This window comes from Callorhinus ursinus, unplaced genomic scaffold (assembly GCF_003265705.2).
Source record: "Callorhinus ursinus isolate GAN/ISIS: 27379988/994484 unplaced genomic scaffold, GSC_fseal_2.0 scaffold56, whole genome shotgun sequence".
Lineage (NCBI taxonomy): Eukaryota > Metazoa > Chordata > Mammalia > Carnivora > Otariidae > Callorhinus > Callorhinus ursinus.
In genome coordinates, this window is record NW_027397118.1 from 4242410 (window position 1) to 4269395 (window position 26986).

At 43.0% G+C, this 26986-nt stretch overlaps 1 long non-coding RNA gene across 1 annotated transcript; it reads right to left on the reverse strand.

Moving 5' to 3' along the window:
* Window positions 1–2307: 2307 nt before the first annotated feature.
* Window positions 2308–15223, reverse strand: LOC141371108 (uncharacterized). Its single transcript, XR_012375756.1, has 5 exons — window positions 15034–15223; window positions 5796–5916; window positions 4135–4238; window positions 3179–3355; window positions 2308–2388 (listed from the first exon to the last, which is right to left on the reverse strand). It is a non-coding gene; the product is annotated as an uncharacterized lncRNA (long non-coding RNA).
* Window positions 15224–26986: the final 11763 nt, after the last annotated feature.

Sequence of the window (26986 nt, forward strand, 5' to 3'; positions counted from 1 at the left end):
TGGGGGCAACGTGTCGCACTGTCTTCAACAGTGCAGTACACAGCTGCATGTGTCATTGCTGGGTGGTGACAGGAGCCACGAGGGAAAATAAAGCAGGGGGGCTGCCTAGAGAGTGACATTAGCAGAGAGACCGACTTTGATGACTGGGAACGGAACGGTTCTAATGAGGGGGCTCAAATGTAGGGACCTGAAAGGAGTCAGAGAGTGGGAAGCTGTGCAAATGTGTGTGGGAGTGATCTAGAGTGAGGGGACAGGAAGGAGCAGAGCTCTGTGGTGGGTCTGATGAACAGCAGGTGGCCCTGGTTATCTCTCATGGTGTCCCTGTGGTCCAAAGTGGCAGTGATCACGGGAGGTCTTCAAAGTCCCATACCTGTACTGCATCAGTATGCCTACAATCATGCCATGCCTTTGGTTTTTGTCACAGGACATATGGGGAACGCGTCTCTGCTCTCAGTCATGCACCGTGGACTATACAGTCTCTATAACACTCCACGAATTTACAGACAAGAGAAAGATGATCACTCCTAAAAATAGTGTGCTCCCTCTTAGCAAGGAATGAAGAGCACGTGACCTATCATGTTTCTCCCTTTTTGCCTTGATTCCTAGGAAGCTCGATGTTAAATTTAATATTCAATTAAAACAACAAAGTCAGCCTTCAAGGCTTTTGAGTATTTCTAATGCTTAATTGTATATCTGCTTTTCATTGCAAGCAGCCTCTAGTCCTCTTGGAAATGGTGTATAAGTAACATATGTACGTAAAATCATGCATGCCAAGAATATAGTAAGTATGATTGACCTAAAAAATTTATATCAGCTCATTTGGATGCTTAATTCCATTTACATGGAGGCCAATCATGTGGCCAGATTGGATCAGAAAAGGAGAAAGAAACATTTCAACATTGTTATGCATTGATATGTTAATGTTCCCCCTGAATGAATGTATCGTTGAATCACATCTCCAAGGACCCACATCCTTCTGTAGCCTCCTCTCCCGTGAACATGGAACTTAGTCATGTGACTTGCTCTGTCCAATGAGACATCAGCAAACAGGCGGCAAGGAGAAGCCTGATAGTAGGGTATAGATATCAGGGCTTGCCCCCTTGAAATGTTGCGGTCACCATGGGCGACAGCCAGGTCCGGCCTCGTTGGAGATAATAGACTACATGGAGATCGAGAGGCCAACCATCATAGCTTTCCTGATGGAGCCCAGCCCCACCATGATCCTCCAGCTGCATCAAGCTTCACAAGTGAGCCCAGGCAAACAGGCAAAGGAGCCATCCAAGCAACCCCCAGAACCACGGGAATTAATAAACCTTCCTCTCAAGCCTCTACATCTTAGAGTGGCTTGTTACACAGCAACAGGTAACTGATACAGATAGCCAAAGACCTCTTTTAAGGACAAAATTCTAGAGAATTGTTACTAAATATGTGGGTCCAATAAGCACTTGGCAGGTGCCTGAGAACCCCAGGACTTCCCTGAAGGACTTACCTTGCCAGGAAGTAAAATATATCAAGAAGAACACATATTTTGGAGAACCTACTGCATGTAACCTCTCCTAGGCCAGGCGATGCACTGATAGAAACACATAGTCACTATCCTCAAAGAACTTGGTAGATCCTAAGGCCAAAATAATTTAGACAGTCTGGGACTGGCGGAGGAATAGGTGGAGATATGGGAAAAAAATAGAATAGAAAGTCTATAAAGAGCTCCTAATAAATATAAGCATGCAATATAACCCCCAAAGCAGCAACCCATATCAAAGGCATATAAAAAAATTTAAAAAGGATTTTTCCATGCATGGTGCTAGAATAATAAGTTAACTACTAGGAAAAAAAAAACTGAAGTTAAGACCTCACATCATTCTGAATAGGAAATAGAGTAACTCACAGTCAATGTATTATGTTCATACTGATTTTCACAAATGTTGCAAAGAGGACTTTTTTTTTTTTTGAGGGAGCTGGTTTCCCAGCATATCGTTGACAATGTGAAAGATTTATATACTTGACTACACATATATTTTAAAATTTGTTTATGAAAAATCTAGGAAATAAAATCAAATAGGTAATATAGTTCATTAATGCAAAAGATATATATGTGTATAGAAAAGTGTCGAAAAGAAAATATTTCACCGTATTTTTCTTTTTACCCGTCTGTGCTTTTCACATTTTCCACAATGAGCCATGTCTTGCTTATGTTGTCAAAAAAGAAAAACCAACAACAAGGAACTTTTTAAAATTTCACTTTACTAAAAAAAGTCAGAAAAAGTCCTTCCCCCTCTCAAATAGTAGAAATGGTTAATACTTACATGCCAGGCATTAGATTAAGGAATTGATGTTTCTCATTGAATACTCTCCACGTTCCCAGTTTGCAGATGATAAAATCAGAGCCTGGAAATGTGGAATGACTTGGTCAAGGTCATGCAGCCCATGAATGGCCGGGTAAACTTCTACATTTGCTGGTTTTAGTATTAAATTGTGACAGATGCTACAAGTCACCTTGAATCATTGATTCCCATAAAATCTTATAAAATTCATAGATCCATAGGTCTCTCCAGCTTTCACATAGAGGCTAATTTATTTTTATTTTATTTAGTATTAGATGGAGCACAGGGGGGTCTGGGTGGCTCAGTCGGTTAAGCATCTGACTCTTGGTTTCGGCTCAGATCGTGTTTTCAGGGTTGTGGGATCAAGCTGAGCGTGGAGCCTGCTTAGGGCTCTCTCTCCCTCTCTCTGTCCCCCTCCTTCTCTCCCTCTCTTTCTAAAATAAATAAATAGATCTTTAAAAAAAAAAAGAATGATAGGGAGCATGGTTCACATGGTCAATCAGAACGTGAAGGGTGCTAACCCTACAGATTCACAGGGAACAGGAAAACAACTGAAAGCTTAAGACTGCAAGCCCCTCAAAGACCAGGGGCTGCATCTCGTTCACAGTTACATTGCCACTGCCTAGCTTGTTGCTGGCCCATGGGAGGCTCTCAATACATGTTTTTTGGGGATTTTTTTGTAATTGCAGAACATTTTTTTAGTGTTATCAACTATAGTCATCCTGTTACACATCAGGTCTTCAGATCTATTCGTCTTAGAGCTGAAAGTGTGCACCCTTTTACTGACCTCTCCCTATTTCCCCCACCTTCCCAACCCCTGGCAACCACTTTTCTACTCTTCCTATGATTTTTACTTTTTTTCTTTAGATTCCGCATATGAGTGATACCATGCAGTATTTGTCTTGCTCTGCCTGGCTCATTTCACTTAGCAGAATGCCCTCCAGTTCAGCCACCATCATCGTCAGGGGCAGCGGGAAATGATTTGATACTGGAATCCAGTCCTTCCAGTGGCACCTTGTATAGAGTGAGCACTCAAAAAATGGAAACTATAATTAGTGAATTAAGGACAAAATACATCTTTCAAAGTTGTATGGGGATAGTATTTTTTTTTAACTTTGGAGCTTTATTTGAGTTAAAAATAAAATCCAGGCTCCAAAGCTCTGGCTAAAATGTTAGCCTCTAATCTCATCTCAAATCCTAGAGCATGTCTGGGGTATTTATTATCTATGACTCAATGAGATTTTGTAGAATATATGAAGGTAGCTAACTGATGTGTAAACGGCGATCTTTATTTGTGACTAATTTGTTGGAGTTATTACACGATTGTTTGACAACCGAGCTTTCTTCCTCTCCTGGGTAGGAAATTTCAAATCTTAATTGAATTTGCTGTGCGTTATTTTGATCCAAAGTTTAGGGAGCACTGACTAGGTAACTCCAATTCCTGTTTGTCATTTTCTTCAGAAATATTTGATCTCTTCCACCCATGTCCTTTTGATAACAGATTCAGTAAACACACCGAGCAAACAAGCAAAACCAAAAAATTCCAATAAATCCCTTCAGTTCAGAGCCATGTTTTAAAAATCCAAAATCTGTGCCTTCTGACCCAATGATTGATGATCCACTCCCATGGCTGCCCCTTGTTGAGCAAGCCAAACAGGAATTCTAGAAGGAGGGGGCTACAAGGAAGCCCAAACCTTGGATACAACTCCATGGCAGAGCCAGAAACTCCCATTCCCAAGCCCAGTATTTGTAGATAGGTATTTATTTTTCAGAGGAAAGGCCCCCCCATAAAATTTGTTGTGCCCTTTACCACAATTTCCAGGCTTGCTCCTGCAATCCAGCAAAGCTCTGTGGTCTGCTTTTCAAAGCCAGGAAGGATCACAGTATTCTACTTGTCTTTTCTCTCTGGTTGACCTTTCAGTGGAGGAGAAAAGGTGCATTAGTTACAGAGACCCAGTCCTTTTTGCCGGAGTCACGTATTTACCCCCTAGTATGAGTTTAGCTAGGTCCCATTCATTTCTGCTGAGCACACTATCCACTCGTCGTTTGGACTCCAGTTTGGGCACGACGAACAAACAAGATATCCTCTTGGGAATCCCATCCAACTCCCGGTTTTTATGGGCTTCTTGTTTCTGTTCTTTCAAGACTTATTTTACGGCAGACTCATGGGTCTCCAAATCATACATTTCCCTACCCTAAAATTTTAACCAAGATTCACAACCCAAGACAGCCCTGCTGGTGAGAGAAATAAACCAACTACATTTCTTTCTTTCTTTCCATGATGAAAAGGCCACAGTGCCTGCCTTGTTCTCAAGCTTGGCTTTGAAAAGAAACCTGTTCCCTCTGCTGACAAAAAGGGAATTTCAAGGGGGTTTCACAAGTTATTTACTCTTGCAGGAAGTCTTGTTGCTGTTCATCTAACATATTCTATCTCAAACCCATCCTTCCAGGCTTCCAAGCCCTCCTCCCCTAAAACGCTTGCCAGAATCCTCTAGCCTGCCCATCTCTCTGACTTCTCAGAGCACTGAACGGCCATTGTATTCATCCTGGTAACTGATAACATACTGTTTTATACTTATTTCTAATTTATTTCCCAAGTGAGTCTCTCATGTGAGTGCACGGTGGCCTGAGGAACTAAGTCTTAAACTCCTCTGTTCTGCAGATACCCAGTGAATGCTTGTTCAACTGGATTTCTTTCGTGAATGTTTTCATACATTTTACATATTTTCAAGTAAGCATCAAAGATAAAGAGAGGTAGAAAGGGAAACCAGATATTTTTACAGCAATTAATTCAAGTGAAATGATCACACGAGATCTTTGATTTAAAGACTCGTGGAATCATGAGGATCGAAAGTGCCTCATCGTATGTGAATCCCCAACCAATCTTGAATTCTTACTAACCTCTCCCAGGAAGTTATTGAAAGAAGCATTTTTCAGTATGTTAAGTATAATCACCCCCAAAATTTAAACCAGCCCAAAAGAGAGAGAGAAAGAGAAGAAATGAGCTATTCTTCATGATCAATTATAGTATATGTTACGCATATGTATTTAAAACGTGCCCAGGACGCAGTAGGAACCGCATTTTCTGTTACTTGCTCCAAGTTAAATTCCAAGTAATTGGTCAGCGAGATTAAAAGCACTAGGATACAGTGAAATTTTAATGGCCTCACACCTGCCTCCCCGTAAAGCCACAACCTATTCCTGCTCCGTAACCTTTAAAGCTCACCACCAGCAAGTTACTGATATAGCCAATTAGACAACAAAGGGGTTGAGATTTCAGAAACCCTTTCAGTGGGATCAGCCATTCCGGTCCCACGACCCGAGGAGCTACATCCAGCCTGCTGAGCTTCTCGCTGAGAACTTTCGCGGCTCTCTTCCAGGTTGGAGCTCCGTGGAATCCCTCCCACCTTCTGAAATTACTAGATACATCACCACCAAGAAACGGGTCACCAGACCATCAGGCAATCTCACCCTTTTGCCCTCCCATTCTTATTTCGATCTGGTTACTTCTCCAGAGCGAGCATCACCCCGTCAAGATTCACGCTGGCCACGATCAACACAGACCCCTGGCTCTGGCTCTAGAGCTCTAGAACTTGAAAGAAACATGGGACTTAGGGTGACTTTCTCACCAATGCACGTGGAGTTAATAACCATACAATAGGGATTAGATCTCTTGAACATCTTGATCCTCCTGGTTTTCTTGCTCTGCTGCCATATTTTGGTCCATTTATTCAAACCTTACTTACCTAGGAATGACTAAGTCCCAAAGAAATCCAAGCACATAAGAGACATGAATTCTTCGATCATTCACTCAAGAGCCTCTAATTTTCTTGCGGAGCTGGACGCTAAAGTTCCCTGATGGCAGGGAATGCCCCTGGCCTACCTAGACAGCCATCTCATGTGGAGCCGGGAGGGGAGTTCTCTGTGGACAAGAGAGCATCTGCCCTTAGATCAGTGGGTGAAGGGAAGAGCTTCATGTGTGCTGAAACTGGCATGACCTACTTTTCTCATAAGAGCCATTTTTCTGGCAAATATGCCTGCCCAGCATTCATTTCCTTTGGGCTAATTTCATAACCACGGTCCACTTTTCACTGATTTCGCTTAAATAAAGACACTAAAAAATGGGAATTTTTTAAAAAATTAAAAAAAAAAAAAGGAATAAGAACCTTGACATTTTGGTCAAGATTCCAGTTAAATCTTGAACCCAAAAAGCCATTGATGATTTTGAAATAGATCTGTTCAAGGCTTTTATTTGCTTTTAAATGAAACCCTGTAAAGAACACAGGTAACAGACTCCTAATTAGATTTTTGCTTTTCCAGTCACTAGGAAGACAAAAATTAAAGCTCATGAAATTTTGCCTCATATCAATTGGTTGGCTTAAATTAATGAGAAATATCTATGTAATATTTATGCCAGAAGTGACTCAAGCTTTCAAGACACCTTTAAGATGTGATAAATTGGAGTTTGGATTATTAATGTGCTCATTTGACAGCTTCAGTTTCCTTTTATTTTAAAGAAATGAAGTAATTAGTCTTGCTCTTATGTTTAGATGTATTCTCTAGTGTGGCCCCGTGGGGGTGCATCTTTAAGCACTTACTCTAAAAATGCAACAAACTTAAAATGACATTACAGATTAGTAAAAATGGAAGGATACATCCAAACCCCATTCTACACGATCTTCTTCTGTTGAATAGAAAACCTAGATCGCTTCAAAATTTAGCCCTCAAAACTTCATATGGCTCAAAGCAAAACATCCAAAAATATGTTTACATATAAAAGAGATCAGCCGAGGGGGGTTTATACCGGTAAATTATCTTTTTGCTGATTGTTCTTGTTTGCTTGCGGAAAAAATGAAAACTCAGTATTGGTTGCAGTTAAGCTGACTTCAGGATTATATGCCCCAGAAGAATTTTGAAGATTAACATAAAAAAAAAAAAAAGATCTTTTACACCCTTTTCAAAATTGCCTGGGAAAAGAAAACGAACACAGGTGATGTGCTGATCCAGTTTCACCACTCCGTTGAGAACTATCGAAAATTATACTATACAGAAAAGTTTTCCATAAAAAGAATTTTGAACACATTTGAGCATTCAATTGCTTATGAAAACAAGAGAGTATTTGGTGCTAGAGCTGAATCCCTCCTAATCAGGATTATCTGAAGCATTTTCAGGGGGAAAACAAGAGACAGAAACCACACTGGGTTTAGAATCGCTAGCACCAGTGGGCACATCTCACTCGTCCTGGATAATTCTTCCACCCTGACATGAACCACCCTGCACACACACCAGGCCCCACCTCCCCTCCGGGGACTGTCAAAACCATGAGAGGCAGCATCTTTGAAGATGGAAAGCCTGGATTCTAAAATTAGCCAAGCTGAGTCTCCTTGGGGCAGGCTATTTTGCTAAGCTTCAGTGTTTGCACTTGCAAAACTCAAGTGATAACAGTGGACACCCACCCACCCCTTGTCCCGCGGACGGGTTTTAAGGATCGATTCAGGTAATTCACAAAAAACATTTAGCAGAGGGCCTGGCACACCGGATGAACTCAATAAACAGCATTAACTATTACAGCAGGAACACTACACGTGTTGGTGTGATTGGATCCCACGGTAGGCTGAGCGGGGCACGGCCAGCGTTAGCAAAATTGACCTACACTACATCCGGTGAGGCCCCAGGATATTTTACCTTTGGAGATTTTTTCCAACTGAAAAGTGAGAGGAGGTATTTCACTCCAGGAGGGGGAAAGTGAGAGGAACAGAAGTGACGGGGGGCACTGTCGCAGAGGAAGTCATTTGCAGAACATAGAAATGAGAGAGGAGGCTGAGTGGTAGTAGTGGAGTAGAAATTCTTTGCAACTAGAAAGTCTGAGGCTCATTTACCATTCTACCCATTATTGATTGTATGGCCTCTCATTTGGTGGGTCACCTCTGTGCCTAATTCCTTATTCATAGAAGTGTTATTCAAAGTCATTCTAGGGGTGCCTGGGTGGCCCAGTCGGTTAAGCATCCAACTCTTGATTTCCGCTGAGGTCATGGTCTCAGGGTGGTGAGTTTCAGCCCCAGTGAGGCTCTGTGCTCAGTGGGGGAGTCTACTGGAGATTCTCTCTCTCTCCCTTTCCCTCGGCCCCTCCCCTCCTCTTTCTCTCTCTCAAAATAAATACATCTTTTAAAATAAAATAAATAAATCAAAGCAAAACAAAACAAAAAAGTTATTCACTGGGACACCTGGGTGGCTCAGTCAGTTAAGCGTACGACTCTTGTTCTCAGCTCTTGTCTTGATCTCGGGGTCATGAGTTCAAGCCCTGCATTGGGCTCCACGCTGGGCATAGAACCTATCAACTGGACTTGATGTGAGTGAAAAGTAAACGTGAATTATAAATATTAAGCCGCTGAGATGGAGAGATAATAATAATCAGATAGGCCTCTAAGGTCTATCCAAACTTTTTCTCTAGCCATTTCTATCCCTCCTGAAATTCAGTATGTGATCAAACCTTTATCCCATAAGAATATTTAAAATTTTGATTCTATTTTTTTTCTTAAAATGTAAACAAGGCCATTTGTCCTTTGCATTTAATTAATTCTGTCTATGGAGGTAATTTCAGCTTCAAGGAAATTCTAAGTAAATTAACATCAAAGCAGCTGTATGGGGACACAAATATTTAGGACGTTAAAGGACCACCCTCACTGAGAAATGGGACAATATGACTAATCTATGTTCATCCAAACATCTCTATCCCAACTAAAAACTCAACACAAGGGGTAGGAAAAAAAAACACACACACACACACAAAAACAAAAAAAAAGCCTAACAAAATTGTAAATCAGTGTTCAATTTATACAATACTATCAAATGCCTTTTTAGAGTGCTTTCAGAGATTGAAAATCATTTTATAATTTTTTCTCATCATGAAAGGAATCCAGCCCTTAAAAATATTCAGCAAAAACAGAAAGCTGTAAAAACAAGAAAGAGTCCAGATTATCTATAATTTCACCACTCAGAGGCGAGTCTACTGGTAAAGACCATCGGAGACTTATTCCCATCAACCCTCACTGACCCTGGATCACCTCATCTCTATATTCTGCCAAAGTGGTAAGGGAAAAGTATCACATACTTGTGTTAATTTTTATTTCTTTGATTACCTGTGGGTATAGGTTATGTGTATTTCCTGTGGCTTACTGTATATATTTCTTTTGCACACTTTTTTTTCTTTTGAAACGTCCATCTCCTATAGGTTTTTAAAAGTTCTACATAAAATATGAATGTGAATTTTCTAAATAGAAAATAAATTTGAATATTCTCTCTCTATATGTATATACATATATATATATTCTAAATGCATTTAAATAGTTCAACATTTTGAAATAGATTTAGATTATCTTTTTTTAAAGATTTTTTTTTATTTATTTATTTGAGAGAGAGAGAGAATGAGAGATAGAGAGCACGAGAGGGAAGAGAGTCAGAGGGAGAAGCAGACTCCCTGCCGAGCAGGGAGCCTGATGTGGGACTCGATCCCGGGATTCCAGGATCATGACCTGAGCCGAAGGCAGACACTTAACAACTGAGCCACCCAGGTGCCCCGAGACTTAGGTTATCTTTGATGGGATTTCCTTGAGCCTTGGAAGATACCGATAGTGTAATTTGCATAAGGATTGGAAATGTCACACAGCTGGGTGGCCTCCTACTGCAGGGACCTAGGCTCAGACACCACTTTCAACTCTGAACATACAGGATCGCATGTAATTGTTGACATAAAATTGCTCGCAATTGGCGAGGAAAAGGACCACAGGTTTAAGTTTTTGTTAATTGACCAACACTGTGGCTATCTGATGCAGTTTATTTTTTATTCTTAATACTCTTAAATGATAGTCAAAAAAATTGTGTCTTACTTGAAGATTTTCTGGTCTGGAAGACAAGACAGGATAAAACTCAAAATAACAATCACTTCTTTATTTGTACCTATACTTTATAAGGCTCAGATTGCTTTGAGAGCTATTATCACATTTGATTTAATGCCAGTCTTGTGATAAGGACAGCCTTATGGAGCATTACTTTGTTTTCATAGGTGGGACAGATCAAAGTTTTGAGATATTGCTTGGCTTCTCGAGAATCACAGTGAATAATAGAATTAATGATATTTAAGATTCATTAGGTCCCTATGAGGCAATAAATCAGCTTTAGCATGCTTAATCTCATTGAATCATAGCAACCATATCCTACAGATGAGGAAAAATAAAGCTGAGAGAGAAAAATAAAGCCCAAAGTCACACAGCAGGTAGATGGTGGGGCTGTGACTTCGACCCGGGCAGATTCTAGAACCTGGTTTCTTAGGCAGCACCGATTAACTCCATTGGGAAAGTGGCAAATCAATAGTAGCTGAATGTTGGTGTGTTGGTGGGGTCCGGAGCCGACGGCCAAGAAAGAATTCTTGAGACGTCTTCGCGGCAGAAAAGGTGGTTTTATGAAAGGACAGGACCGGTGGGCAGACTGCACGCTGCTGCCTGCCTTGTGAGGCGCAACTGATTACACACCTTGGGGTTGGGGGAAGTAAAGCTAAGGGAAGTTCCAAAAGGACTTCCATATGCTAAAGAAGTCTCAGGATCCTGGAGGAATGTTATACTCTGCCTGCCTCAAGTACTGCAGATTACAAGGACATCATTTAATTTTATCTGCATTTCCTCTTGCCTTTGTTTCCCACATCAGTAGCTGCAGAACCAGAAACAAAGCCTAGGGCTCAACTCCAAACATAAACTTGGAATTTTGCTCTTTGCCAGTCTTCTCACAAGAGCATCTTGAAAGAGCTTCTCCAGTTCCAAGGGGAGGGTGGGGCTGGATTACAACAGCCAATCAATGAAAGAAGGGCGTGGCTCGCTGGTCAGACTTTTCCCAGTCCTAGGCAAGTGTAACTTTCCCTCAAATCTGTGATTATAGGATTATTGCAAACTCAACCTGTAAATTGCTGATTTTGAAGGATGCATGTACAGAATTCTGGCAATATCTGACCCAAACAACCACTGTATGCCTTCAAAGTGTTCAAGAACCCACTTCTTAATGTTTGTACAAGGAGATCTTCAAATATTATAGAGGTGGTTCTTAGCATAGAAGGTTTTGGGAAAAAGAGACTCTGAACATAAATGTGGAGATAAAAGCTGTCTGATCTTCTAAACTCTGTTGCCTAAAACACCCATTTGTGTTATAAAAATAAATGCAGACATTACAGAGAAACGTTGGCAGGGAACTCTCCCACATTTAATGAATCTTGAAAACACTGTCCCCACTCCAAACCAGTGATTGGATTCTTGTCTCCCCACTCCCAGGTTTAGACACCGAAAGTGGTAGGGTTTTTTCTTTTCGTTTTTCTTCTTTCCTACTAGGAGAACAGCACACTCCCTGATTCTTCATGTAAACTCTTCTCTGATGGAGAGGTACTCTGGATAATAGGGGAATCCTTTGCAGGGGTGGTAAAATGCCCCAGCCAGCCTCCCCTAGTCCCCTAATTTTGTTTAAAATTGGAGCTGGTGGACACCTGGGTAAGGTGCAGTCTCTTAAGTGTCACACTGTTGATTGCAGCCCAGGTCGTGATCTCAGGGTCGTAAGATCAAGCCCCGAGACGGACTCTGCACTTAGCTCGGAGTCGGCTTGAGATTATCCCTCCCTCTCCCTCTGCCCCTCCCCACCTCCTCATGTGCACGCGCACTCTTTCTCTCAAATAAATAAATCTTCAAAAATAAAATAAAATAATAAAATAAAATAGGGGCTGGAAGGCAACCTAGAAGTCATTGAAACCCAACAACACTTCTTTTTTCTAAACAGATGAGGAAACTATGGTCAGTGGAGGTTTAAAAGCTTGCCAGAATCACACATCTCATTGCAGAGAAGCCATGGTTCCAACTCAGATCTGAATTTGTCTTTCCATCTTCTTCTCCCCAGTCTCCATAGCACAGTGACCACCCAGCTTCTTGGCACTGTCTCCATGACACCAACGTCTGGAAAGAAGGGATGGGGGAGGTCGAGAGGTCAAGCCTGCTGAGATCTAGCTAGACCAAGAGGTAGTATGGCTGCTTGATGCTGCAGCACGCACATGGACACCAGTGGTACCCATTTCCACTTCATTGGTTCAAGAACAGACAAGCCTTGACTGGTGTAGGGGAAAGTCTCATGGTAACCCAAGCACACCTCCAAGGAAACAATAAAAGTCAGCTCAGGCAGGGCACCCCAGAGCCTCTGGGGTCCTGCACCCGAAAAAGGAGCCTAAAATGGGGCCAAAGTGGGATGCAATTTCTAGGCATCTTTCTGAATAGCAACATTAGGAGCAATCGGAACCCGGGTGGGGGAAGCGTCCATGCTTTTGTTGGTTTGGGTTTTTTTTTTTCTCTTTCTGAGGGGTCAAAAGCCAACAATCTGACACTTTTTATGAAAGTGTCAGCCCAAAGGGGAAGTCTCCTTGGAGGATACGCTAGCTCACCCAGCATGTATCAGAAACTGAGATTCAACACCACGCTTTCTTTCTCTTCTTTCCAGCAGCCTCTGTTGCTCGTGGCAGATTTAATGGTGTGATTTACAGCACTGAGAGACCTTTGTCAGGGCCAGTAAAATGACAAACAATAAATATATGGAGCAGTATGTTAACAGCCCACCACACAATACCTTGTCAGTTACAGCTTGATAGCGATACATTTTAATTTTGTCTTTCATAAAAATCTTGGCATGTATGCCTCATTTGAACACAGGCTTCCAAGTCAAGTGTGTCATCCAAGCATGCAGTTTATCACCCTCTATATTTTCTGTCCTTTTCATTTAATGTCATTCCTATGGCAACAGACATCGCCCTGGAAATCATTTTCAAAACAGCTTATTTGTTGAAAGGGACTGGGTGAGGCTAAAATATGTGTTTGGCTGGGAAGAATGTCAGAGTGTGAATATGGCTTAGTTACATTAATCATATTCTTTGAGGACTTTGTGTAATCAGATACTTGAAGGAGGTGTATTGTGGGGTGGATTTGACATCCCCACCCCCACCCCCAGCTTTTTATGGTTTTGCATTTCATAAGGATAAAAATAAGAAAAGCAAACTTGCAGGGCACTTCGCATAAAGGGGTATACACTTGTTTATAATGCAAGCCAGCCTGTGTGTTTGGGGGCTCGGGTAGATGGGTGGGTTATAACTCTAATGTTAATGCTGAGCTGCCGTTACTCTGAAGCTGATTATACAAACCCATTTATTCAACACATCTTTATTGAGCATCTACTAGGTAACAAGCATTGTGCTGTGAAATCAGTAGTGAATAAAACGTTGTCTCTGTTCCCATGGAGAGAGCATGAGTAGAGCTCAGACTCCAGTGGGGAAGACAGATGGCAAACAGGTTAAGACATTGGCTAAGTAGAGTTCTCTAGAAACAGGGTCTGAGATGACGATCGTTCTGAGGTATCAAAGACTCAATAAGCAAGGCTCACGTGGCAGAAGAGGGCAAAGCCGAGTCTAGCCTCAGCCTGATCCCAGGGGAGCTCTGAAGTGTGAATGACCCAGGAGCTCACCCACCCCAAGGCGCGGCTTTTAGACTCAGTAAGGAGTCAGCCATTGGTTGTAAGCTGCCTTGCGGGCTCAGTGGGGGCCATCCCAGCCTCCTAGGCATCCCAGGCTAGGTGAGTCCTGTTGGCCAAGAGCAATTCTAGGAAGAAATGTGCAGCCGTGGGCCGTTGGCAGTGAAAACGCACGGCAGCTGGGGATTGGGCAGCCCGGCGGGCCAAGGGGATCTGAACAGGGCCCACAGCTTCTAGTACATGTATAAAAACCTACACTCTGTTCAGTTAGTACGAATGCTAGGAATAAAAGAAAAGAGGGTGCTCAGTGGTGGAGGATAGGTCATGAAATGCTTCCCTGAAGAGAGGACATCTGAGCAGATACATGAATGACAAGCAGGAACCAGCAGCAGGAACATCTAAACACTCTCTTTTGGGGTAAATGACGCAGCAAGGGCAAATAACCTGTGAATGTGGGGCAGTGGGGGAGGGGGGCGCCTGGGCGACTCAATCGGTTAAGCATCTGCCTTCGGCCCAGGTCATGATCCCAGGGTCCTGGGATGGAGCCTGCTTCTCCCTCTCCCTCTGGCCCTCACCCTGCATGTGCGTTCTCTCCCTCAAATAAATAAATAAATAAAATCTTTAAAATAAATAAATAAACTTGTGAACTTTTTTTTCATTTTTTTTTTTTTTTTAAGATTTTATCTATTTGACAGAGAGAGAGGGAACACAAGCAGGGGGAGTGGGAGAGGGAGAAGCAGGCTTCCCGCTGAGCAGGGAGCCTGATGCGGGGCTTGATCCCAGGATCCTGGGATCATGACCTGAGCCGAAGGCAGACGCTTAACGACTGAGCCACCCAGGCGCCCCAAGCTTGTGAACTTTTTTAAGGGTGACAAGTTTAGGATAATGAGAAGCAGAAAGAAAGTTCAAGTAGATGAAGGGCCATGAGCAAAGGACGGTGTTGTGGTAGAGGATCAAGTCAAAGAGACAGGCAGGGGTCAGATGTACAGGGTGTGGCAGGCCACAACAAGGGGTTTGGATTTTATTCTAAGCTCAGAGGAGGGCCTACTACTACAGGATTAAGCCAACCAGCATTAGATATCCCAATCTAGAAATTAAACAAGTAGCCCGCATTCAGCCCCTCCTAGCACTATGCTGGATCCTCTGAGCTCCAAAAGTACTGAGTACATACCGTGCACACAAAGATCTTTTGGTTGTCGATTCACAGAGCAGCCCGCAAGAGCTTCCTTAATCTGTCTCGGATGACCTGTAGCTCTGATGAAAATCCGGAGCCTTTTCACCATGCATTATCCCTATATTTAGGATTTCAGGAACACATTGTCCCCAAATTAGAACCTAGTGCATTTCCCACAGAAGCAACATTCCATAGTGGTATTCCACTGTGGTAGACAGTGGTAGAATACCGCTGCTCAGTGTGTGATACGTAGACCACTGGCACGGGCATTCTGCTTAGAAATGCAGACGCACAGGCCCCACCCCAGAATTACTGAACCCCAATCTGCATTTTAACAAGCACCCCCCCCCCCCCGCCTCCGGGTGATTTGTATGCACATTAAAGTTTGGTAAACTGTGGTACAATGTTGTTTCTACAGGAAAATGTGTCCTGAAGTCCAATAACTCACTTATTAACAAACACTTGGAAAGTACAATCAGTGCGTGATCTGGCTTCTGGTTTTCTGAGAAAGAGGTTGAACTTGACGACATAACCAGAAAAGAGAAAAATATATATGAGTCCTTTTTTTTTTTTTTAGCCATCATTAAGTGATTTATACTTTATTTATTGGGTTTTTCTTGTGCCACTTTCCAACTATCAGATCTGTTTGAAGTATGGGTGACACTCAATGTTACATTAGTTTCGGGCGCCCAACACAGAGATTTGACAAGTTTATACGTTATGCTGTGCTCAGCCCAGGTGTAGCTACCATCAGTCACCATACAACATTGTAATGATACCATCGACTATATTCCCTGTGCTGAAACTTTCATCCCATTAAGTGGAAACCTATACCCCCACTCTCCTTCACCCACTCTGCCCATCTCCCAACTCCCTCCTGGGAGTTTGTTCTCTGTATTTATGGATCTGTTTCTGCTTTTTCTGGTTGGGTTGTGGTTTTGTTTTGTTTTTTGCTTGTTTGTTACGCTTTTTAGATTCCACATAGAAGTGAAGTCATAGGATACTTGTCTTTCTCTGTCCGACTTATTTCACTTAGCACAATACCCTCCAGGTATTACCATGTTGTCACAAATGGCAAGATCTCATTCTTTTTTATGGCTGAGTAATGCTTCATTGTGTATATGTATCACATCTTCTTTATCCATTTATCTATCACTAAACACTGGGGCTGCTTCCATCTCTTGGTTGTTGTAAATAATACTGCAGTAAACATAAGGGTGCATATATCTTTTTGAAATAGTGTTTTCATTTCTCTGCGTAAATACCCAGGAGTGGAATTGCTGAATTTGTATGATATTTCTGTTTTTAACTTTTGAGGAGACTCCATACGGAGTGTTTCCCAGGGTGGCTGCACCAATTTACATTCCTACCAGCAGTGTAGGAGGGTTCCTTTTTCTCTACATGCTTGCCAATACTTGTGCTTTCTTATCTTTTGGTTCTAGCCATTCAGACAGTTATAAGGTGATTGTAATAGTCCTTTCCACAATCACTGTCGTATGCCAGGAAGCTTCGTGGAATCTCTACACAATTCAAGAGAGACCCTGCATGCAAAGAGATGTGAAGAAGAAAAGAGTGAGGAATACAGTGTTGATAGATGGTTTTACAGGAAAGGAGACGTCACCCTTAGTCTAAGTGTATCTTAAAATATTATTTCTAGGGGGAAAATCTTCCAGAATGATGGAAATCTGAAAATCTGTTCCTCCATAAAGGACACAGGCAAAATGATCAAAATCAACTTTTTCGGAACCCCCAAAATGAACGAAAGACGTGCAACAATCCAAGGAATATTTATTCAAGCAAATATTAGTTCTACAAGATGGCAATAAGCATTGCCCAAAAGAAGATTCAGTAGTCAAATGAGAAACACTGGGCTGGCTACGGTCAGTTTCTCTGTTGCAGGACTTTTCAGAGCCTTTGACATGCTCCATATGCATTATATAGTGTGCAGATTTCCCCAAAAACCTACTTGACCATAGATGCCTTTTACTGTGAGCTATTTTGCAGATTTAAATCTTGAAAAATATACTTTGGGAGATACTAGGTAAGACTTTGAGGTGAGATCTGAGAAAAGAGCAGGAGTTTTAGACACTGGAAGAGGCAGAGGGTGTAAGAGAATCATAAGACAGTCCTTGCCCTGGGAGCCCAGATATCTTTCTGGAAGGTGTTTAGAAAAGAAATTAGTTCCCAACTAAAGTGATGGGATTTTGGAGTCTTTAAGGGTTGGACAGAGTAATTCAGATTAAAGAGGAATTTCTTATAAGTTACACAAAGCACAAGCCATAAAATAAAAGGATGATTAATCTGATGTCCTTACAATTAAAATTTCTCTAAAACAACAACAACGACAGAATTACGTTAAACCAAGTGAAAGGACAAGCCACAGCCTACAAGAAGATATTCGCAATGCACATAACCAACAAGGATAAGTGTCTAGACAGTATAAAGAGCAAAAGACATGAACCAGTGATAAACAGAGGAGAAAACCTAAATGATCTGTAAATATGTAAAAAGATGCCCAATCTCCTACAGAATCAGCAGGGAAGTACAAACCAAATTAAAACCATAATAAACTTGCCAAAAAAAAAAAAATCTAATCTTTGAAAAGACCAACTGCTAGTGGAAAGGGAAAGCATGAGCTAACTCTCCTATGCTGCTGCTCATAGAGCAATAAACTGGGATAGCCATTTCAGATTTGGCAAAATTTAGAAAACTTAAAGATATGCCTACACCCTACAGAAACCCGTTTGTATGCACGATGGGACTAGTCCAAGAGTGTCTGTTCCAGCACTGTGTGTGAAGGCAACCTAAATGTCCATTAATAGAACCACAGATGAATATATTGTTGTATGTTCATATAATAAAATATTACACAGTAGTTAAAATAAGTGAAGTAGGGCGATAGGTTTTCACACTGGTAAATCCTAAGGGAAGGACACATAGAGTATGAAATCATTTATAATAGTTTCTTAAAATGTAAAACGATGCTACATATTGCTTATGGGTTCTTTTGCTGGTGCTAACAATATAAAAACTTGCATGGAAAGGATACATACAAATTCACCATGATGACCCCTAGGAAGAGAGAGAGGGGAAGGGGGTTGTGGAGGGACCCAGGGACTTCAACTGCATCTATAACATTTGGTTTTCTAACAAAAGCAATATGAAGCAAATACGGAAAAATGTTGAAATTTGACTAAGATGTGCATGAGTAAGTGGGTGTTTGCAATGTTATTCTGTCTGTATTTCTGCATGTATTATTTGTTATGGATTGAATAATATCTCTCCAAAATTCAAATGTTGAAGTTCTAACCCCTCCATACCTCAGAATGTGACCTTATGAAAATAGAGCAACTGAAGGTACCATTAAGATGAGGTCATCCTGGGGTAGGACAGCCCCCTTACCCAATATGACTGGTGTCATGATAAAAAGGGGAATATTGAACACAGATACAAATACAAGGAGAATGGTGTGTGACCATGAAAGCAGAGACTGGAGTGATGCTTCTACAAGCCCCAAATTCCAAAGTTTGCCAGCAAACCAACAGAAGCTAGAGGAGAGACGTGAAGCAGATTCCCCCTCAACCCTCGGAAGGAACCCAACGCGGGTGACACCTTGATCCCAGACCTCTCACCTCCAGCCCTGTGGGACAATAAATGTCTGTTGTTTCAGCCATCCGTTGGTGTTTCTTTGTTACACGCAGCCTCAGCAAACTCATAGATTTTAAAATACGAGACAACTCTGAACAAAGGGGCACTCTTGAATAAGAAATCCCTTCGAGTTCGTGAACAGAGAGCAGAAATGACAGAAGCCATCTTTGATGTTCCTGGGCCTGCAGACACCTCGCTCCAGTTTCTGCCTCCAACTTCACACGGTGTTCCCCCTACAGACCATCACCCTCTTTTCTTCTTACAAGGACATAAGTCACATAGGATGAAGGCCCGCTTATCCAGTATGACCTCATCTTAACTAATTAGATCTACAAAGACCCTGTCTCCAAACAAGATTCCATTCAAAGGTTCTCGAGGTTAGGACTTGAACATACTTCTTTTTCGGGACACAATTCAAACCACAATGACTATGTTCTCAGTGCGAAGCAAGGGTGTGTAAGGTGGACTAGAACCCTGGCTGATACTATCTAGTAGAAGTGGGGACCAGAGAGGGAAGGACTGTAGGAGAAGAGCTACGACCACAGACCCCTCCCCCTAGCTACTGCCAAAGTTGCATCAGAGGCAGAGAGAGAAAGGGAGAAATACCCCTGCTTCTCCCTTCTTCCTGCCCTTCAGTCTCCCACCGATGCCTGCTACCTGCCAAAACAGCTGGAAAACAGCTGACAAAGGAGACTGGGAAACTTACCCGACAAAAGTCGGCCAGCCCCTCCCCCCATGTCCAGAGCACAAGGCCCAAGGCTAGACAATGTCCAGTTGCAATTGTTCAAAACCTGTCAAGGCCTGCCTAGAACTCCGCACCCCAGCTGGAACAAGAGGTGGAACTGAGAGGGGTTTTGAAGCGGTGACCAAGAAATACCTAAACAGAAGGAAGACCGGGACAAACAGGATCTCTCTCCAGGGCCACTTTGGTCTAGGAGATGAGTGATCTATTAAATGCAATCTTAATTCTAAACTTCAGTAAGTGCGATGAAAGGTAGAGTGAGTGATGGAGGATAGCCATGGACCCCAACAGAAAAGTGATGGTTCAAGCAAGGCCACCTTGAATAAGTGACTTTTAAATTCAGCATGAAGTAGATTTTTGATCTACTCGTACTCCTCATTTTGTGGGATTGACCACTCACTTTGTAGGATCCTGTTGTGTTGTCCAGTAGAAGATTTATAACTTAGACAATAGAGTTTAAAGAGAGTGATAGGGGAGAAATGCATGGAAGAACGAGCAACCCAGTTGGAAAGACCCAATAATATATGGAGCCACTTAAAAAAAAAAAAAAAGGAGACCCAAACATGGAATATGCCCACCGTTAAGGCACAGGAGAAATAATTTGGACTCTGGAGCCCCACAGATGTGGCCTGGGTCTGGCACCTACCACTATGAGATGTGGATTCTCAGGCATTTCACGAAAACTCCCTCAAGATTCATTTTCTCATCTCGGGGGGCGGGGGGATTGGTGATGATACCCAAGTCTCTGTTGTAAGGTTTGACAATGATACTTGTAAATTAGGCAGCACTTAGTAGGTATCCAGATAATGATAAATTGATCCTAGACATGAAGAACAATTATAGTAACACGCAAGGTTTCATAGAGACTCAAAAAAGTAGGGGGAAAGAAAAGAGGGACAAAAGAGAGGAAACACAGTAGACTGGGAGAAAATGGGACAAAAGGAAGAAGAGATGACCTGAGAGAGAGCACAAGAGGCAAGACCAGACAATCAAATCTTAAGGCTGGGTGATTTCCAAGTCTCCATGCCGAAAGCTGTTCACAGCCAGAAGCAACGCCCAGTGCCACCTCCCCTATAGGAGAAGTGCCAGTCTCGTGAGGTCAACCCCTGTGATCTCATAAAGAATCCGATATTCTTACTCAGGGGTTGGAGCACCTATAACTCCCACGCAACCAGGCCCCAGACAATCTGATGCTCAGTGTGCAAAGACGGAACGCAGCTGGACCACTCCTAAGTCCCCCTACCTCAGTCAAGCACCAACAGTGCACTCAACTCTTGGTCACGGTGGGGCTCAGCCTCCGGGGGAGCCATGCGGCTCTTTGCCTTCCATTTGTAGGGGAGCTACAGAGGGACATCAGCCAGGGGCAATAGGGAGAGTGGCCCACACTAGGATATGGACACCAAGTTTCCATTTCTGCCCGGCACCTGATGAAAGTACTTGCTTTTGAACCATAGCACCCCAACAGATGGCAAGCAACACATTAAAAGGAATTCCAGCAACTTTCCAAAGTTAGCTGAAGTGTGGCCACATTGTTGGCACTCCCGGGGACGAAGACGAGGGAGAAACACATGCATCAGTGGGAATTTCTTTCTTAAAAGGGAAGTGGATCTGACTTGAGATAATTCAGAAGACGGATAACTCTGGGGAAGCCTGGTTGTTGGTTCCCTGCCATCATGCTATCCTCAGTGGCCTTATTGAAAATTCCTCCCCCCAACCCACCCTCGGGGCGCACCATGCCTACATCAGGGTGGGGCAACTTTCTATGAAGAAAATCGAGGTTGCAATGTTTGGCATATTAATTCAGAGCATATGGTCAAAAATATTGTTTGCTATGGCTCGTGGGCTTATGATATTTAATTTAAAATAGATTTTCCTAAATAAAAAAGAGACTTTATACAGATGGCCATTAAAAGCAAACCGTTTTTGCTGAGCGGCATTGTTAAAATACAATGTTTTTAAAGCATTTTATAGAACCTTGGCCCTTTGGCAAGTAGGAGGTGTTCGGGAAAGATGGAGGCTTGGCACAATGACAAGATGGCCCGGACGCCATTGTCACAAACCCTATCCCGTGGGCCATTCTTCTCTCACTCGGCTCCATTTTCTTTTGCATAGAAAGTTGCCTTCTGCGATCCTGAAGTTTCATGCAGAGCAGAGAAAGTACCACTCCTGAGATCAAGGAGCTGTGGTGATGGCCGTGAATGCTTTATGATGTCATTTCTCATTAAATGCGAGCAGATTGTTTCCACAGCAAACATCTAGTGAGGACAAGGCCAGGTGTTTTCCTATTTTCCATGTCTCCTTTCATGTTAATGGGAGCATTGTGGTCTTTTCCTTTTTTTCTCTTGTTTCGTTTTTCTTTGACAATGAGGCAAGGTTGGGGACTGTCCCAGAAAAAGCGTCCTGGAGCTGGATGTCCCTGGAAAATGTGGCTGGTCTATGCAGACAGCGTGAGGAGCCCTTGTGCTTCTTTTGCTGATCGAGGCTCCGTCGGAGCTGATACAAAATGAAAAGACCTTCTCATTCCTCTCCCCGAGGACCCTGCCACGAATTAGGTCAATCCAGCTTGCTCTCTTCCATGGGTTCATGTTCAACTTCAGTGGAAGGCTGCAGACCCAGCCGGCTGAACTCACTTAAGCGGCTTAACCACGAAAACACAACAGAAAAGGACAAGGAGCAGAATCGGTGGTGTTAACTTACAGGCTCCTGCTCCAAGTGAGAACAGGAACGGCCCCTGCTTCCATGTTCCATCCTCCCGTTGAAACCAGCAACAGACGATAGTCCGCGCTGGAATCTGATCGGGAGAGAGCACAGACCTCGGGGTCAAAGCTAGGGAGTCTGCTTTTATGGTGCAGTGTCAGCCACTCAAGGCTGTTGTTGGAAAGGCTGATACTTGAGAAACGGTTTCATATTAGTCCGGGATGGAAAAGAAAGCCGATAGCAGTTTCTAGATTGTCGGTAATCCTTTCTTCTGAGTGGCCAGGGAGAAGCAGCCCACTTCCTGGTTGGAGGCTCAGAGAAATGTTGAGGTACAGAAACAATTGTTCTAAACACAGTCTCGTCTGTAATTAGGAATGCACCAACCATGGCATGGTTTGTTTTTCTAGTCCAGTAACCTTTAACAACACTTGTAATCAGTTGGGTTTTAAAGAGTAAGGGGGGCGGGGGGCGGGGGTGAAGGTGATGGGAGAGAGTTACATTACACTCAGCACAGTGCTCCTAGAGACATGCTCAATGCTGGACACACCTTTCTGCCCGGGTGGCTTTCTGGGCCATTGTTCCAAGGGATATAAACAAAGCTTAGGTGAACACACGGGAGAGCTCCGCAATCCCATGGGGTAACTTTATAGGGGAGGCTGTCTCCTTTGTCCACGGAGTGAGGGATTGGGTTTGCAAGCGGCCTGAGGCCTGCAGCCCTGCTTTGGGGGAGCTTCTGGGGGACAGTTATTTACCTGGTCTGCACCTGGATATCAGTTGCTTCAATGAGCACCAAACCTGCCAGGGCTTGAAAGAGTTAGAATATGTACCTGGCAGAATTCACAAAACCGGAAGACACCTCTGTTGAAGCCAGCAAGGCCCAAAGTGGGGGCCTTGGCAATTCAAGTTCAGAAAATTCTTCAGAGGGGTTATCCATTAGCATATGCTGCCAGGGAGCAGGAAGGTAAATATTGATCAGTAAAGTTCGTATCTCAGTGGCTGTCTTGGAATGAACTCCCCGGGACGGACCCCTCTTGGCCAGGTATTCAAATGAAAGAAAAAGGGGCCTGAGATGTTTTCATTGTTAAAATGATTTCTTCTCTGTCTATAAAAAGCCCTCCATGTTCTGTATAGTGAATTAGGAGGGATAGATAATACAAATAGGAAAATTAACAGTACTCATAATCTCAGCATCCAGCATTAGCTGATGTTAACTGGTATATAGCATGTAACATTTCAAACTTGAAAAATAAATATACGATTTCCAACAAAAATCAGGGCAGAGTGTACATACTAGTTTGTAATCCACTTTTGTCACTTTCGAGTCTTTATTGTAACCATTATTCGAAATTGATAAATTTGCATCTACATCATTTGTAATGACGGCCTAGGAGTATATGTCATAGGTGTACAAAAGCTTATTTAATCGATCCTTTGTTTTTAGACGTTCAGACTGCTTGAAGCTTTTGTGTGTGTGTTGTAAACTGCTTTTGGTGAACCACCTCCTGGGTAAATATTCGCGTTTAAGTGTTATTGTGGTTGTTGTGCAAACAGAATAACTTGATGATGCTTTAGAAAATTTTCTGAAAGCTAAAATCTAGGCAAGGAGCTGGCTCCATGAGGCAGTGGCCTTCTAAATATGCCTGAAGAGAAGATGTGAATCAGGGGCACCTGGGTGGTTCAGTCGGTTGAGCAACTAACTCTTGGTTTCAGCTCAGGTCGTGATCCTAGCATCGTGGGATCGAGCCCCGCGTTGAGCTCTCCGCTCGGTGGGGAGTCTGCTTGAGATTCTCTCTCTCCCTCTGCCCCTCTCCCTGCTCTCTCTCTCAAAAATAAATAAATCTTAAAAAAAACAAAAAAGAATACGTGATTCAGGTTTCCTTGTAGGCATGACGGAAATAGTTGGAAATTCTGTAGAAATACCAGACATTAAACCAAATCGTACCGGGCTGCCGATGACCTGTTAGATGTCTGTCATCTCTAATTTCTAAACATGCTATTCTAGGAGCCTCTGTTTTTATAACACATAAATGCATGTGGCGTCTTCCTGGGTTATTTGGACCAAATACTGTAATTCTTTAAGCTCCGCAGACTGTTTTAAGAATGATGGGAAAAAAAAAAAAAAAACCTAGTTCACATGGTGATACAGAACTGGGGGCAGATGTCGAAATGATAGTGGGGAAGGGCAAAATGCTAGGACACACCAGGTCTAAAGTTGTCGTTAGTGAACTCAAAATATATGATTTGATAAAAATAATCGTAAACTCTGCTTTCAAGGAGGGTATTTATAACCAGCATGGCCAACAGTTCAGAAATTCAGCAGACGGCCTTGGGCATGGAGGGCAAATATGTGGCACGGCTGTCACCACCTCCTCTCCAGGTCCTTGGGCACCAGATGTGGTTAAGCGATTGGACCACCCCTCCCTGACTCGACGGCAAGCCTCGGGTCCCTCCAGCCAGCTCTCCAGGCAGCCATGACCAGCCCACTGGGATTGGCACCTGTGGTTATTTTTATCGCAGGCCTAGTGGATTCCCAAAAATAAGGGATGGGTTGGAGGAAGGGGGAAGATTTAATTTGTTAGGAAAGTGGGATATTGATGCCTGGATGGAGAGAACTAAGAGGCAGAAGGGTATTCTGCCGAAAAAGCAGAGAATCTATCCGGGTGTGGAATGATCCCAAAGAGGTCTGTTATTCTTCATGCAATTTGAAATTACAATCCACAGATTTTCCTGCAGTATTTGATGGCAGCTTCCTCCGCTAGAATCAGCGGGCTCCTACAAATGGCCCTGTCGCAGCAAATTGCAAGCCCTCATTTCTATGTATGGATCCTTTAATTATTCAACATTTATTGAGTTCCATTTGTCATGACTTGGTTTCGCCAAGTAGCAAAAGCCTAAGACAAGGGCTTGTGTGTAGCTGATTTATGATGGGACATGAGCTCAGGAACCCTCAGTAAGGGGCTGGAAAGTGACACAGGAAAAGAAAGAAAGCTGATGTGAAGATGTCTTATCAGGATGGTGACTGCCTTGGGCTTGATTCCTCTAGGAGCCTCTGAGGAGTTTCTGGAAAGTTTCTGCACATATGTGAGTGCCAAGTGGGTTCCTGCAGGCAGCCCTGAAGCAGAGTATGAGATACATCATGTGCCCTGTACCCATGGCGCTGGGGCAGGGCACTGTCCAATTTCCCGCTCCCCGGGAAGGAGGTTGCAACAGCCATGGCTAGTCACATGGCACCTTGCCTGTGACAACGCATCACTTGGTTGTTCCAAGGAAAGTGCAAGGCCAGGCTGCTTCCTCTTCCGAGAACCTGAGGTTGCAGGGCTGAACCATGGTGAGCCCAGTGTGGGTGAATCAGCCTCCAGACTTCCTCCAAGGACTGGGGTAGAGTTATGAGCCTCCTCTATAGCCATGGGAAGAGGTAAAGAGGGACGAATGGGTGTGTGAAGAGGCGGGACACTCACTGCCCTGAACCAGGAGCTAACTTATAGGGAAATCAAGGGGCGGCCATCCAAAGGCATCAACCCCAAGCAGGGAGAGCCTTCTTCTACAGGATAAACCAAGTTCCCCTACTCTGGATTTTCAAACTAGAAGCCTTCAGGAGAAGGTTCAGCACAGATATGGTTTATTTGGGTCCGTTCGTTCATTTCTGTAAATTTACTTGTTTTGTTTTTATTTAAGTCCCAGTCAGTTAACCTATAATGTGTAATATTAGTTTCAGAAGTAGAATTTAGTGATTCATCACTTAACATAGAATATGCAGTGCTCATCACAAGTGCCCTCCTTAATCCCCATCACCCATTTAATCCATCCCCCAGCCCACCTCCCCTCCAGCAACCCCCAGTTTGTTCTCTATAGTGAAAACAAAACAGATGAACAGAGGGAGGTAAAAAAGAGAGAGAGAGGCAAATCAGTTTTGTAAATTTTCAAAATTTGTTGCCAATTGAAAAATTTGGATGGTCTCACATAAAAACCGAGGTTAATATTTTCTTCTTCAGAGTAAAATGAAGTAAAAATCGCCCAGCATTGGCCAGAATCAGCTGGAGCTGAATAGTAACTCCCTCTTTAGATGGGCGTGCACCCTCCAGTTTACCGCAGTCCCCACTACTCCATGTTGTACATATTCCCATCACTCCTACTACCTGACTGGCCCCTGTTGATATGAGTGTTTATGACCTCTGTTCTGATTCCAGTTTGTCACTGCTTTAATTATGTAAAAACTCGGGCTCCCAAACACTTAAAGAAAGAGTGGAACTTTAAGTGATTTCCAATATTGCCTGGTTCCATGCTCTGAGATGCGGTCATATTCTTCTGAAACCATTAGAATATGACTTAGAGTTACTCTCTGCCTCTAAAACTGGCTGTGGGCCTTGCAGATTCACTTAACTCCTGTGGCCCTTAGTCTTATGGCTCCTCTTATGGTATAGCCATCATTTCCTGCCTTCCAGACCCCACGTCCTGGCCTCTTAGGATTGTGGAGAGCTACATGATTACTTGTAGTCAATGAACTGTGAGTAGAAAGGACATGTGTCACTTCTGGGTTTAAGGTTTAATTGTGGGTATGTAACTCCTAAAGCTCCCTCTTTCCTGCTGGCAGAGTAACCAACAACATTCAAGATGGCGGCTGCTCCAGCAGCCTGGGTCCAGGAGGGGCAAGGATGAGAAGAGCCCTCTCTCACAACCCACAATGGACACACATAATGAGCAAGAATTACATCTGTGTTATTTTAAGCCGGGGGTCAACATATTTTTTTCTGTAAAGAACCAGATAGTAAATATTTTAGACTTTGTGTGGCATATCTCCATTATATATCCTTCCTTTTAAACAATGCTGAAAGATGAAAATTATTCTTAGTTTATGGGCCATAC